At 40.2% G+C, this 16,849-nt stretch overlaps 1 protein-coding gene across 8 annotated transcripts in view; it reads right to left on the bottom strand.

Moving 5' to 3' along the window:
* The window catches only part of RARB (retinoic acid receptor beta), a 704,914-nt gene that overhangs the window by 387,998 nt on the left and 300,067 nt on the right, over positions 1-16,849 (bottom strand). The window lies entirely within an intron of this gene.

Genomic DNA, 16,849 nt, shown 5'->3' with positions numbered 1-16,849 from the left:
AGTAATATTGCCACTGGAGCGGCCATTTAATTCTGGCAACTCTAAAGCAAATTATTTCATAAATGGATAGTTTATTCAATTCAGTTCAGTTCCAATTCAATTCTGAGCCCCTTCTACGACCAAAGCACTGAGCTAGACCTGTGGGGGAACAGAGAAGAGAGGAACAATCCCTGCCCACAATCTAACAAGGGAATGGTGACCACTACACGAATTATAGCAATATAATGCAAATAAAGTGTATGTGTGCTGGGGGTGCAGTGGGAGGAGAGAGAACCGTCCAAAGAAGGGAGGATTACTTTCATGTGTAGGAAAGCAGAAAAGACTTGATGGAGCAGAGAGCGTGGAAGATGAATACTGAAAGATACAAAAAGGAATTCAGCAGATAGAGATAAAGGATTACAGATATATTTGGAGAGTAGCAATAGTCCAGTTTAGATGGAATGTAAAACAGAGAGAGAGAGAGAACAGAGTAATATAAATCTAAACTAGGAGATGGCAGTGAGAATGGATAGGAGAGTAATGGATGCAAGAATAACATAATTTAACAAGTGATTGAATGAATTGGGAAAGTTTCATGAATGATTGCTATATCTTAGGTCCTATATGGAATGCTGGGAAACAAAAATAAAAGACACACTCATGCTACACACATTCCCTGAAGTAGCTCACAGTTTAGTGAGGGAAAAGACAACCCACTGGGGGTTGTTCCATACTCTGGTAGAGGTATGTGCCCAATATTATGAGAGCACAGAGTGTGGGCACCTAAAGCCAACCAAGGGCTTGTGGGGGAAAGGTGACAACTGATCTGGAAGAAGGGCCTTCTGCACAGAATAGAGAAAATGCAGAGTATCAGCCAGGACATAGTGTCAGAAGAGACTGGAAAGGAAGGATCTAGATGGAGAAGGCCCTGAATCCATTGTTATGGAGACCAGACTGTTCTCCTAAAGATAACGGCCAGTGAGTCATTAGTGGGTTTGTAGTAGGAGAGCGACATTATCAGATCTGCATTTTACGAAGGCCACTGTGGCAGCTGTGTGGAGAATGAGATGGATTAGTGGCAAAGACTGGAGGCTGGACAACCAGACAAGAGATGATTGCAGCAGCCCCGCTGAGAGGGCCTGAGACTGGCCCATGGCCGTGATGAATCCAAAGGCTATGAATGGGGTAGCATGTATAGAATAAGGTGTGGATTGGACACAGGGCCTTAAAGGAGTGTAAAGACTCAAGGCTCACTCCAGAAGTCTGGTTGTAGAAACCAAGCAAATGATGGTGCCCTTCATCAAGATGGGGAGCAGAGAAGGAGCAACAGGTTTCAAGGAAGTATGAATGCAGTTTGGGACGAGTTAATTTGAAGTGCCTGTGGAGCATACTAGCTGAGATATTCATTAGCACAAATTGATGTTAAAACAAGCCAAAATCCTATAGAAAAAGGAAAAAACAAGCTCTAATTGTATACCCCAACGTAGCTGGCTCCTTAAAAACCAGCGTGATGACAGAACAGAGTAATTTAGAATGAATATAATGAAAGTGAAAAGCATACAAAGATAAAGCCTCGAATGCAAAAGGCTTTCATGTAGTGTGGATTCTCTGCTTTCTTTTATGTATCTCTTTAGAGACAATGGTCTTCAGAAGGCTCAGTAAATGCCAACAGGTTTGAGCTCTAATTTGCCTAGCTCTTTGATTTAATAAGCACTTAGTGAGTAGCCGCTGGGTACAATGTACAATACAGGGTAAAGTGAGGAATATCAAATGGACATGGCCTTGTCCCTAACAGCAAGACGTTACCCATCTGGTTGATAGGATATGGATGCAAATGACTGTAACACACAATGAAACTTACTTGGAGATGAGGAATGAAGAAAGTGCTTTGAGAGTTTAGAGCAAGGTGGGTACGAGACAAAGTCAAAGTGAACAGTGGGTGACAAGACTGAGCTGATCCTTAGTAAACATTTGGTGTTTTTTCATTGTGGATTTTTTTTGCATTAATTTTGATTTCTTTTAAATTTTGCATTAAAACGTTAGCTTGATTGCTGAGTTTTTTGGTGCCCCCTTAAATTGTATACCTGAGGTGAGCACCCTACTTGCCTCATCCCAATCCTGACTCAAGAAAAGTTATCCATAGTTCAGATGAGGCAGACAAACAACCAGGGGTCATCGAAACATGACCTCCCCTTTCTAAATTACTCTACTATCTGAATTATTCTTCACCCCTCTTATGAACAGAGCTGCATCCTCAAAACAATTTAACCAACAGCTACGATTAGAGTTTTCTTTTTGGGCAAATCCTCTACAGTGAATTACCAGGAGAAAGATGATATTATTAGCTCAGATCTTACATTTTGCTTCTTCTAAAGGTAATTTCCAATTTAACGCAAGTATATATTTTGATTTTCATTAAGACTATTCCTTCCCTCCTTCCCCCAATAGGTCTATGCATTTCAGAACCCAACAAAAATATTTTGAGCAGACAAAGAAATTGGAGTTTGCTGACTCCTCCATTAGACCCTAAGAGCCCTGGGGATAGAAATTCTTTCCAGCAGGTGCTGTGCTATATCTTCAGTGCCTAGGCCTATATCCAGACCATAGTGGGTACTTAATATACACTTGCCTGAGTGTTGAAAAATAGAAGATAATTAACAACTACAGTAGCAACCATTTATCAAAACAAGTTAGAAGACATTCACATTGTTTAATTATAGCTATATATCCTTATCACTGTTTTGTATCAGCCCAATGCCCACAAAAATTCAAGGCATGACTTTCCAACCCTAACTGCATCAAACTATCAGCTTCTGATCAGTCCATTGGTAACACCTAAATACAACAAATGAACTTAAGTCAGGGTACTTTATACCAATATGCAATGTAGAAATTACCCTGCATATTCTTAGTAGGGAAGGAAATTTTGAGCCACATTTTGGCAGACAGTTTATTAGTGATATTTTGATTACTAATCTGATTTGGAAATTTCTTGTTAAGAGTCTGGGAATGATGTGACAAAGGAAAACATTTCTCTGCTTGTGCCTCTGTCTATATAATTGCTGTACACATTTCCTGGGGAAAGATAATTCAGACACCTCTCCTCTACTGAACACACATACACACGCACCTTGTGTCTACTACTTGGATGGTTTGGATTATAAACGGTAGATAAGAAATGAAGAATTCTATGAAGGTAGTAATGAATGGCACCCACCAATAGATTCAAAACTCTTCTATGCTTTTCCCCTGAGGAATTTCACTTCTCCTCTCCCCTCAAATGTTTTGTCATGGTTCCACTCAAAATCATGTGTAGAGAAAGCATCTATTACTATAGCACACATATTTTTAGAGGCTTTGGATATTCTTGGGAAGTGTCACCCAGCTTGTGGCCCCAACTGACCTTGTTTAGTTTAAGGATTTTGGTGAGCACATAGGTCAAAGCATTACTGCCCTAAGCAGCATTTTAAATGATTTTAAAATACTCCCCTAAAAAGTTAGCTGCCAAGACTTACATTCGTAGACTCCAGAATATAGGGACTATGTAGAATCTTTTAATATTACAAGTAGTTTTAATGTACCAGGTTGGTTGGTATTACTATGTATGTATGTATGTGTGTGTGTGTGTGTGTGTATACAGTGACACTATAACATATGGAATACATGTTTGGAATAACGTATTTGCCTCCTTCCCTAGGTGCAGTGTTTAATTCTACCTAATAAATTGTAGTTTACTTCTTCTCACTTCTAGTTCCATGTAAATAAAAGAAAAAGTCAATGATTGTTTTCCCCTTAGTTGCTTTATCCTTGTAACAAAATAAAATCTCTTCGAACCTAAGAGGAACAAAAGGTATCAATTACTAATCTACTTTATAACATAATATTTTGCACCAACTTAAAAATATGTTAACCAGGTTTACTATGGAAAAGGGTAAGATCTTTAGCGAAGTTATCCTAAAATAAAAAGATAAGTGAGTTGAAAAGCACAGCAATTTGAAATCAGAGAGAAAACCAACGCTATAGACATCCCCATGTCTAGAGAGTATTTAAACTATTTCACTTTATAAACTTCAACGGGGATGTGATTTCTGGTGTTCTGGCTTATAGAATCACTTGGGAATGAATAATTCATAGGCTTTTTACCAAGTCTCGAGTGTAAATCAGTCAAATATAGCAACATGATATTCATGCTGAATTTCTAAGTACTTAAAACATTTAGATGGAAACTTTCTTTTCAAGAGAGCGGGAGGAAGAATGTCATTTTCCCTCTGCTCACGTTGCCCAGGCATATTTGCATTACATACTTTAAAAAATCCATACAAAGGGATTTAATTAAACAAGAAACAAGTTACGGTCGCAGAAGTGAAGAAAAGCAACAAAAAACTTTCTCAGTGTTATGTGTTCTTTATTAACATACTGATGTGAAACTAAACAGAAAAAGCAATCTAATAACAAACATTCCTTTGAGACATGTTCAGGGAGCAAAAGGACATCCACTTATTGTTCCGCCCATCCGATTGGTCCATATATGGCAATAAAGGTACAATAGACGGAAACAGGAAACAGACTGGCACATCTGTAGTATCTTATTAGCAGCTAATGGATATCTGAGAAGAACACGCATAGAATGCTGAATCGTCTGGACCAATCTCCTAAGCAATTACTCTTAATTAGTGGGTTCTGTTTATAGATTCAACTTAGTGTACCCTTATGTATCAAAGAGATGAAACCAGCTGGAGAAAAAGAAATGAGGCTCTTAAAGGAAAAGTATTACAAGATGTTGGAGGATTTCTTTTTGGTGAAGTGAAACTTAATTTCTTTCCCTTCCCTGCCTGGCATAAGGTGGCTTTCTCCTTTGTGAAGGATTAAAGAAAAGGTAGAAACAAATTTCCAAAGCTGGCTAGGTGTTAAAGAAATTCTTGTCATTTGTCTTAGGAACATGGAAAGAAAGTCAGTAAAAACCAAGTAGTTGTGCAGGACAAAAACACTCCCTCAAACTGTAACTCTAAGCATTTCCAAGAGGTGCCATCCTCCCCGCTCTAACCCAACGTAGCGCTTCAATTCAGAGAGGCGGCACCTGCATTTCGTGTCTGCCAAATTGGAAGCCATGGGGCAAAATGGGCGGTGTGACCAGCTGTATCTCCATAAAAGAGAAAACACAAAATGGGTTTTCCAGGCCAATCTACTCAAAAGAGATCTGAGTATACACAGAGCCACTGAGCCAATCGCCCACTGTCTGTAAACGGAAAAATATTATGTACACAGTCCTGTCCTCCATTCAATACATATCTGCTTTTTTTTTAAATAAAAGGAAATTCCTTTTAGGTAGTGGATGTTCAATTTGTACATTACTTGTTCCCATGTAAACAGTTGTCTAGGACTCTTTCTTAGAGCCACCACTGAGATCCTGCCTCTTGTGTTACTCTTAAACTACTAGAAGGCTTGATTGTTGGAGCATTTCTGGTTATTTTTGCAACACGCTCTTCTACTCCCCTGCAAGTCCAAGAACTTCTTTCCTGGTCTTGTGTAATCCTGTTTGAAAAGATCAATTTGAATGCACACCCAGCACACAAATGTATAACCTGTGACCGTTCTTCCAAATGATTGTACTCTGGGTATATGTAAGAAATTTGGGCTGGATTTCTTAGGATAGTGAAGGACAAAAGTTCTTACTTGTCCATAGTTTACCACAAGTCTGGATAGACACAATTTCTTTGCATCTGTCTTTCTGAATGTCCAGGAATCTGTGCATGATCCCCTCCCTACCTAAAGCATCTAAACCAAGAGAAAACAAAAAATTAGCCTTTTCCACGGTCTTGAGCATCCAGAGAACTGGCTGAGTGGTGCCAGCTCCAGGCTTGAGTCTCTAGCCAAGGGGCTCTAGGATTCAGTGTTAGAAGGCAGCTGCTGCAGACATGGGCTGTTCTTTTCTGGGGAGCCCCTCTTTTTCCTGACCAGTTCCAGACCTACTCTTCTTTCTGTCACATGAACCAGCCTCTTTGCTGAGCACTTGCTGTTTTATAGTGGTATGCATTTGATTTTTTAAAGTTTAAGATTCTTCATGAATAGTTCTGATGCTCATAAATATGAACAAAGTTGTTAAAATTTCATTACGTTTAAAAACAGCGTTCTTCTGCTGACCTACTCTTTTGAGGCATATGACAGAGTCGTGGGCAAAGAACAACATACACAAATGGAGACTTTCTTCATTGTGGGGAGAGAGAGAGAGAGACTGCATTGTACATGCATTAATTCGTGCACAGTTAAACCAGATGGACTGTGGATGGTGAGAGCTAGGTGGTGATTCTGTCTTCCCTCTTTTTGAGTTTGTGTTCCAGCACCAGCATGAAACGGGAGCCTTGAATGTGAGTATCTTCAGTTGGCCTATTTTCCCGGGAAGCTCTCACTGTGTGGTATGAACATCACTCCACTTAGCAGATAATGGAAGTGTTTCAGAGAAGTAACTTGTCCACAGTCACGTTTTCTGGTAAAACTGTGGTTGGCATATGTGTTCCCTATTATATACTATACATTATTCTATAGGTTATACATTTATAGACATGCATTACTGCAAAGAAGTATAGATGCCAAACCACACATGAATGAACCTGTTTGTGAGTAATTTAATTTTCTAGAGTAATTTTGACCACATTCAGTTGTCAATTGAGGCATTTTTTACGGATTTTAGACTCTACTTTTTTAGGTCTTTTAGACCCTCACTGATTCAATGGGATTTACTGACCCAATGATTTGTAACATATCAAGGTTATCATTTGTAAGAGCATTTAAAAACTATTTTTGTAAAGTAGCTGCCATGTTAGTTGACAATTACATTTTCTTTGAAAATTTCTGCCCACGATTAATGGAAGCATTTCAGTGGGTAGAATAGTCTGTGCTTTTTAAACTTGTCAGTAAAGGGCCTTCTTGGCTGGCTCATGTGGAAGGCTTACATCAATATACTAGGGTGCTAATGTCTCTTAACAATCATGCCCTCTGTAATAGAGAAAAATGTAGCTTACATACCCAGATAGGAATTCTCTTGGCTGCATGTAACAGAATTTGAGTGGTTTAAGCAATCAAAGTATTTGAGTATGTCACATAAACAGCAGTCTGGAGACAAGGCAAACCAGAAAAGGAGTGTAGTTCAAAGAAATCATCAAAGACCCCAGATCCCCTTATCTTCTTTCTACCTTCATTAACATGTTGGCTTTCTGCCTCATGGTAACAGATGATTTCTGCAGTCACTGTGGAAAGAAGGGTGAGGGGGTGTGAAAGGGTGTGTATATCTTTTACCGGGATAACCAAAGCTTCTCAAAAACACTCAGCAGACTTCTGCTTAAGTCTCAATGGCCAGAACTGTGTCAGATGACCAGCTCATGCTGCAGGGGAAGCTGGGAAAGTGAATTGCTTTTCTAGCCTCCTTAGTGGAAGCCAATATGGCAGAAGACGGCTGATATGGCTGTTGGCAATTGGCAGCATCTGCCTCACTGATGTACTGACTGGAAAAGAGGATTCTGTTTCAGACCGTTAACGTGACAACCCTATTTTAGTACCTGATTTCAACATACATATTACCCTCTTTATTTCTATTGTACGAGAATGTTCAAAGCCTGATATGAGTCTCACCAATACTCCCTTTATTATTTTTTTAAACTTTGGATGAGAGGCAAGAGATAACCAAAGAGTGCTGATTTCATACTAACAGCACTTTCCAATGACTCCCTTTGCCACTCATAGAATGCCTGGGTATCCCTCACACCAGTTTATAGTTACTATCGTTTATAAACAAACTTCAGGTCTTGTATAATTTCTATTTATCCTCCATACCCAAGAAAAAAATTAAAAGCCTTTTTGGCCCCAAACTATCTCCCCACTTAGTATAGTAATTGTTTTTCTTTAATATAAAACTGGGACTCTTATTCTAGAAATAAGACATATCACTTCAACTCAGTCACCCAGGAAAATCCATGTCACATGGTGGCCATAATCTCTAGTCTGGAACAAACCTCAAAATTCCTACTCTGGAAGTGACTCCTTTGGCCAGATGTGGCCTCCCCAGAAATGTGGCCAGAGCCCATTAGAACATTGGGCAGCCCTGGCATGCATCTCCTAGTCTAGGACTTGGGAAGAACCTGTAGGACAAGTAATATTTAATGGTACGGAAAGGAGGGTAAGTTTCCCCAACTTACCTAAAGATAAGAACCACATGGAGTTCTTGTTAAAAATAAAGATGCCTGGGCCCAAATCCAGAATTGAATCAAAATTTGCAGGCAAAGATCTGGAGATTTGTTTTCTTTTTTAAACAAGTACCCCAATAAATTTTATCATCAGTGGTTCTCAAACCTGGCTGCTCACTAGAATCATCTAGAAAGCTTGTATAAACCACCGATAACTGGATCCTTACCCTCAAACAAGACATCAGAGCATGCAGCCCAGCATTAGTATTTTTAAAAACATCTTGGGCAGTTCCATTGTGCAGAGCTGACAAACGCAGGGGCTCTGGCATAGAAGATCATATGTAAGTATGACAGCTTAGACAAAGAGTTGAGGCAGCCAAAAGAATTCAGGGGTCAAACTATGGCCTAGAGGCCAAATCCTGTGTTCTGCCTGTTTTCTAAATAAAGTTTTATTGGTACACAGCCATATCTATTTCTTTACATATTTTCTATGGCTGCTTTCTGCCTGACCATAGCAGAGCTGAACAGCTGACAGTGATCATACATTGCCCACAAACCCCAAAATTTTACTATCATCTGGATCTTTCCAGGAAAAGTTTACCAAGCCCTGAACTCATTGAACATCTCGATCAAGGGTAGTTAACAAATTACAACAACAATAAGCTCTCATCATATGCAAGACATGGGTCTGAGTGTTCTGTATCTATTAACTCCTTAATCCTCATTTTACCAATAAGGAAACCGAAGATCTGAGAGGTTGAGAAACTTATCTGAGGTCACAGAGCTAGCAAAGGACAAGGGCAGGATTTCAACACAGGCTATTTGACTCCAGGACCTCTGTATGTCCCTTTCTAATTTAATTAGTACACCCCCTAGACATGACTTCTGTGATGAGGTGTAAGAAGAGCCACGGTCACTTAGCGGTTAAGTGTGCGCGTGCTCTGCTACTGGCGGCCCGGGTTCAGATCCCGGGCGCGCACCAACGAACCGCCTCTCCGGCCATGCTGAGGCCGCGTCCCACATACAGCAACTAGTAGAATGTGCAACTATGACATGGAACTATCTACTGGGGCTTTGGGGAAAAAAAAAAAGGAGGAGGATTGGCAATAGATGCTGGCTCAGAGCCGGTCTTCCTCAGCAAAAAGAGGAGGATTAGCATGGATGTTAGCTCAGGGCTGATCTTCCTCACAAAAGAAAAAAAAAAAAGAGCCATGGTCAGTCTGGAGGACAGAGAGATGTCTGGACAATCTAAGCCATCACTTGTCTTTTTCCTTGTACCTAATGTCCACTAGAGCAGTCAAACTGCAAAGGATTCATTCTTTTATCAAGCTTGAAAAATGGTGAGTGCTGAACTGTACAATTTCTTTTTCTTTTTGAAATTTACAATGTTCAATATGACTGACTCTATAAGCTGGAGCTCTAAGAATCACTCAAGGCTCCCAGACATATGGCATTATGATCACTTCCTTGGCTGCATTAAGCCTCACACCCTTAATTTGTTCCATGATATATTCAATATGTTCCTAGTTTTCCACGGGGTCAGCAGGATAGACAGTTTGCTGGTAAAGATTAAACATTATTCTGGAATCCCCATTTGCTGTGGCTTTTTGTCAGGGGAACTGCGAAGCAGTTGGAAGAGAAGAACATGCAGCCATTAGACGCAGAGGAACAAAGACCTTGCAGTGGCTGGTAAGACAAAAATAGCAATTTTATTGTCAATAATTTGCTTTACAGGGAGCCCCATAAAGCAACTGAAACATATAAATTATATGCTGAGATAACCCAGCCCACAAAAGGGCCTTGGGGGTAGCTTCTGGATCATCTGCCACTAACAGTAGAGCCCACATCATCTTAGGTGCAAGGACAAAAGCCACAAAAGGTCTGTATATGTCTCTAATCAATCTGTATTCCAAAATTTTATATCACCGAAGTTAGGCATACTATATGCCAAAGCGCTAATCAGGCAAGGTAAATGAAGGGTGAGCAGAGTCCTGAGTCATCCTACCCACCAAAATCCCTCCATTGGTTTAGTTTATTGTTCAGTGACCTGTATAGCCTTGAGATGCCTGGCCACATGCCCATATTGGCCAGGAATCACATTCTAGCTGTATTTGTTACCAATGCCTTCCAGACATTTAAAATACAAGGCCATTGGTAAGGCTGATAATGGTGTTATTCACCAACGGGAGAGCTGAACTAGGTCTACCGAATGTTCCCATCAGTTAAGACAAGCTGCTTAGCACCTGGCACTATGCCAGGTACCCAGGTATTATTTGAAGTGCGTTCTAGTTAGTCAACGAAGCTTTTCCTTTTTTGGTCTTGCTATATCACATTGCTGCTTTTTCTTTTTTTAATGTTTAATGTGGATTTGATCTGAATTCTTTAACCAGAGAAATTTGGTCTCTGATCCATTGCTGATCTTATCCTCCTCCCTCACCACTCTATACATTGGGAACAGCTTTCCTTGCAGTGCCCACCCCCAGCCCCACTCTAGAACCTCTTCCATGATGCTTCTCTCTCTCAGGATTCCAGGAAAGGACGATTGTCCTCTTTTCTCCTAGAGGGTGGCAAGCTCTCTTTTATATTCCAAGGGGAAACCATTATTCATCTGAATGGTTTCCAAGTGAGGTCACAAGCATAGATAATAACCAAGGACCTAAGACTAGAGCTGTTGTTACAATCCAGAAAGTCTAGATTTGGCTAATGATGAAGGCTGGAGAGAAAAGGAAGGGATGTCGCAAGAATTGGGTTGCCATTTCTCATAGCACCACAGAGCCCCAGAAAGGTGAAGAAGCAAAGCAGAGGATTCCCCCTCTTCCAACGATACATTCAAATTTTGCTGTATATTTAGCAGACTCTCTTTCCCAGTCAAAAGGAAAAACCAAACTGGGCTAATTAGATGCTTTCCAAACAGCTTCCTTTTCCTTCTTGCCAACTAACCCTGGCTTGCCTCATTTATTTCTTCGTAAAACCCTTCCCAATTTCTGCTGGTTGAAATCCTAACACACCATTCAATTCCCAGTTCAAATACCACTTTCCTCAAGAAGCCTCTTTTGCTGATTCTAAATCTACTCTGTACTGGGTCTGTACCATTTTTAAGTTTCCTGCTATATTCTGCTTTGTAGTAGCTTTCCAGGAACTTATGTTAAATCACCCCAGCAAGTAATCTAATTCTCGAGACTAGAAACCTTGCATAAGTAGTTGCTCAACAAATTCTGCTTAATGTGTGAACTGAAGATTGTCAGTGACAGGTGATTCTACCTAGGTAGATAGATAAAGAGGAGGGAAAATTTGTTCCTACAATAAAAATGTCTCTGCTGGGACCCTTGGCTGCTGTAAGGTTATGAATATCTTTCACAGAAGGTGAGCTAGTGTGATTTCTTCCATTCAGAGCTGGAGAAAAAGGAAATGAACATCTCTAGATCGACTGCTGGGCTTTAAGCACTAGGCTTTTTTCCTCTTAGTACCAGGCTGTGTGCCAGGCACCTTATACGCATTACCTCAACTCTCACAACAGCCCATGTAACAGATCAGGAAAGTGAGGACCCAAAGCAGTTAAGCTACATGCTTAAAGTCATATAATTCCAAGGGCCAGGGCAGCACGTCAACTGTGGCGGTCTAATTCCCAAGTGAGCAAATGCATCCACTGAGTTACACTGTTTCTAGGTCTGAAGGTGGGACAGTTCCGGGTCACTCAGGTTCAGTGTTATAATGGAGGGAAGGTAAAGAAAGACTCAGAGAGGCTAACAAGGCATTCTCTGGGCAACCCTGGATTAAGGAGGAGGGTCAAGGAGCACAGTGCTCTGGTTAGGATGGCCAAGTGCTCAGGTCACCCAACTCTAACCTGAGCTTATGTGATACACACATTTGGGAGCCTCCTCATGGAGCCTGCATTATTATGGATTAAATTAGTTGGGCTTGATCTAAATCTAAAGACTAGGCCAAACTAAATTACACAGATTGGTTAAATTGCATACTAGAGGGGTTTTATAAATGTTAAAGAAAAAAAAGCAGGCAAAGGGTAAATCTAGTTGGGATTTACACAGGAAATCCAATTCTTAAAGTGCCTCAGCAACTCACCTTCCGTCATCATCCTTCACTGTCAGAGAAGCTTAGTAGCTGCCTCTTTCAATCTGCCTCAATGTGTCAGCAGCTGCTAGCTAAATTATAACCTCTAAGAGACTGCTAGGTGAGTCGGGAGAGTGTGTCTAAGTACAGACTCCAGAATGGCAAAGTGAGCAAAGAGTTCATTGGCAAGAGACAATTTACCTAATATCAGTGGATATTCCAGGCTAACTTCTACTCAGAATAAATGCCCCTCAGCTAAGAGCTCAATTTATCTGCCTGCCCCAGCATTCAACTCCTCTTTCAGAAACAGTCCAGAAGATTTGTAACACTGGTATGACATTTTTTGTAAAAAATCATGTATATTTCATGTATATATCATTATCTCTGAAGTTGGGTCCACCCAAGCAGCAAAGGCCTAGACATAGAGATAGCTCTGGCTTGTTCTATTATTACTCTATTAATAATTCCTCAGTGGTCCGATTTTCTCCCTTGACCACAGGTACTGAGGTAGAGCAAAAACCAGCCAGCTATGGACTGCAGCCTGCTGGCTTACTGTCATGCTCTGCTCTTAGTTCCTACAAGCTCTCTGGGAGGCAGCATTCCCTCTTCAGAAAGCAGAAATATCATCTACCTGTTAACCCAAAGTTACCTTTCCCCCAAGCTAATGATGATGGCAAATGGCCATGTACCAGACATGCTGTCAATGTGCTGTTTAAAAAAATACTGGCAGTGATTTCCTGCATTGGAAGAGAACTCTAATAAGGGAAGGGAGGGCAGAGAGATCGTAGCTTCTCCTTATAGTATTACTGCGAGGGATAAACGAGCTGGTGTTGGGCATAGTTTATAAAGCTGTAGGCAGAACTTCTCAATCGTTAATGTTCATGCCAGCCACTTGGGGATCTTGTTAAAATGCAGATTCTGATCCAGGTGTTCTAGGGCCAGAGATTCTGCATTTCTAACAATCTCCCAGACGAAACCAATGCTGCTGGTCCTCAGACTGCACTTGGAGTAGAAAGACTGAAAGAATTCCTGATGTGGAAGTCATCAGAAATATTAGTATTTCCAATGCCCAACCTCACAACCCACAAATCTGTCACACACACATACCCCACTCACCTGATTTTCATGTCACTATGCTGCCCGCAGAAGGTGAGGGAGACAATTCATTTATTGTAGACGCAACTTCATTTTATAAAAATCTGAATTTATCAAACCGGCTATATACCTCTTAAAAAAGGACTCACTTTAGGATTCCCGGAAATAGAAAGCTTCCCTACAAGGAAAATAACGATTTATTTTTAAAAGTCCCACTTTGAATATAGACATACAGGAAATCATTCATGATTAAACTGGTAAATATCTAAAGTAGGATATGATAGAAAGAAGTTACCACCACAGGATTGAAATGATAGCCTTTCGACTTTCCATTTGAATGGTTAAATCTGTCATAGTCCTAAGGCTTTTAGTTACTCCCAGACAAGGGGCGGCAGGATTTCAATGGATGCTGCCCCTCCAAAGAGTCTGAAATTGGCAGATCATTCTACCTACTAGTGGCCACCTGGGAAGTGAATGAATTGGGTCAGTACAAATAGGTCAGGTGCTTCTTCGACAACCACTAGAGATGTAATGTTAAGCTAAAAACAAGCCAAAGGAATCTAGGGTTGATTCTATTTGTACCATCCTCACACATCTAGTATATTAAATTCAGATACTGGCAGAAAGTATATTTGTCAGTGTCAAAAGTTATCCAGGGAAAGGCAAATATCTTTTGAGAACATTTACCAGTTTCCCAGTACTATGCATTTCATCCCACAGTGTTTCTGGACTTTCTTAAAGAATCATATCTTAGGGCCGGCCCTGTGGCTTAGCAGTTAAGTGCGCGCGCTCCGATACTGGCTGCCTGGGTTCGGATCCCGGGCGCACACCTGACGCACCGCTTCTCCGGCCATGCTGAGGCCACGTCCCACATACAGCAACTAGAAGGATGTGCAACTATGACACACAACTATCTACTGGGGCTTTGGGGGGAAAAAAAAAAAGGAGGCGGATTGGCAATAGATGTTAGCTCAGAGCCGGTCTTCCTCAGCAAAAAGAGGAGGATTAGCATGGATGTTAGCTCAGGGCTGATTTTCCTCACAAAAAAAAAAAATAAGATTCATATCTTATACAGGATCATATGATAAAAGAGACAAACTTTTTTTAGGTATAGAGTTCTTATTAATTAGTAATTCTAATACTATTGAGTCAAGTTAAGGTTAAAACTAATGAGTTTTTTTTTTGCTTACATGTGGCCTTAGTTAAAAATAGTGATCTATGCAGAAACATTATCTATGTTGATGATTTCTCAACAGATAATTAATAATAACTATAATAACATAAAATAATCTTGAACATCCACCTTGATTTTCTTTTCTTAGAAACGAATATTGTTTTTAAATGTTCTCTCATGCTCAAATCTATCGAGAATGAGGACTCACACTGTTAATTAGAACACGGGGCTTAAAGCTTAAATAGAAACAGTAAGAAGTAATGCAAATTGAATATTTTTCTGTTTTGCATTATCCTGTGCCCCTTGGTACAACAAACTAGAGGCAGGGACTGAGTAAATTGTCCTATTTGAACCAATGTTCAACCTGGAAAATGGAAGAATTTTCTTTTTTTTTTTTTTAATATTTCAATTATGGTGCTGCTTTTAAAAGGATGTATCATAGCTAGAGGCAAGATATAAACAGCTAACTCTTAGTAATTTCTTCATGGATATGTCTGCTCTCATCTGTGCACAACTGTAATTTGAGCATTCTCTGACAGTCTCCGATCACCTCCTGACTCTTGGCCATGCCAGATGTTGGGGAATTGCTTGAAAGGCAGGCCTGTAGCTCCCCGAAGACTGGAATTCCCTATAACCCTAAGGTATATCATCTGAAGTCAAAACAAAGCCTTCTTGACTTGTGTTCTGCTAGAATCTTTTATCTCTTCAGTTGCCTGACCATGCCTCCTCTGAATGAGATCTCAAATTTGATCTTAGGTGAAAAGGATGTTTTGAGTACCTTTACTTCTATGTAGACAATGGCTATTTCAGAGGGTTCTAGTCTTTCAAAAGCAGAAGCTTCTTTTAAACTCAACAAACCCTTGCCTTCGGGTCTTACAAAATGGTTCCGCCTCTCAATCATGGTTGAGGGCCGAAAAGACAGGGGTAATTGGGGATTAGAAGGGAGGACTCTTTGGTCAACATTCTTTTAAAAATGCCAGTGGGACATTAACATGAGTATACGGCTTCTTATTAAACGGTCATTTAAATGGCAATAAACAAAGCTGCAGCTAAGAGGAACTCACAGGTCTGGTAAATCTTGCTGTAAGGTATTAATTTCCACCAGAAATACAGAATCACAGTTAAATTCAACAAGAATGTGTTTACAATTTTTAAAGCTCTTCTTACTTCAACATCCACATGGAAAAATAAAAAAATTTTCTACTGAAACTGAAAACTTCTTTGCTTTCTTCATATCTGACCAAACTGATTTCACTGTTTTTTTCTAAGTCACTGCAAAATATTAATAAACAAACTAACAAAACCAAAGCCTGACTGTAACCTTGACCCAGTATTCCTGAACTTCAACATTACCAAGCTTTTTAAAGGTAAGGAGAAGGGGACAGAAATCACATTCTTTACTGAAGTCTCATTTCACTGTTGAAACAGAAAACATCTTACAATATCAAACTATATCCTATGCAAGAAATGAGAACTTATAAGCATTCCAACTGTATTCAAAATTCGTTGGATTTTAAGTTCTTAAAGCTTGTTTTCTTTGGCTGTATAAGCCCATTCTTTTAAATACTACTCAGTTACAGTGAAAAATCCTTTACAATGGTAGAAATATGCAGTGTTTGGAGAAAAGAATAGGGCTTTTGGTCTACATTAAAAAGTCTGAGTCTAATGTACCTTCATCTGAAAGCAGTGTTTGAGCACCTCAGTGATTACACAGTTCAAAATACATCTGCTGTTCCTTGCTTAACACTTTTTTTTCTTTTTCACCAATTTAGGTGCAATGAAATCGCTGGCTCTTTTGTGCTCTCAACATTGATATTCAATGCCATTAACAATCTCAGCCCAACCTAACACACCAAATATATATCCCTCTACTTCTCCATTGAACTATCTGCTAAGGACACCACAAATCCTTCCCCCAATATTCTCTGAACCCAACGTCTAAGACCATGAAGGTTCTTCCAAGGCCCTCTCTCTTCATCCCCAAACTCTCCCCACTCTTCAGTACTGAAATCCAGTCCCACTACATCTAGTAAACCATCTTCTCTTCCCAGTTCAGCACACTGTCCTTTATGTGTACTATTCATTGGAGGTACGAGGCACATGTTATATGCAGCTTTGTGTTAGTTCTTTTGTTGTGGTCTTCTATGGCCATTTCAATCACTGTCATTTAATTAGTCATGTATTATATTTTCATGCAATAATCTAATCATCTAAAAATCCAGCTATTTAGGGTCGGCCCCGTTGCTTAGCGGTTAAGTGCGTGCGCTCCGCTGCTGGCGGCCCGGGTTCGGATCCCGGGCGCACACAGACGCACCGCTTCTCCGGCCATGCTGGGGCCGCGTCCCACATGCAGCGG

This window comes from Ceratotherium simum, chromosome 5 (assembly GCF_057802395.1).
Source record: "Ceratotherium simum simum isolate JZ-2026a chromosome 5, ASM5780239v1, whole genome shotgun sequence".
NCBI classification, from domain to species: domain Eukaryota; kingdom Metazoa; phylum Chordata; class Mammalia; order Perissodactyla; family Rhinocerotidae; genus Ceratotherium; species Ceratotherium simum.
The sequence above is the reverse complement of the archived record's forward strand: the minus strand, read 5'-3'. Positions and strand labels throughout refer to the sequence as shown.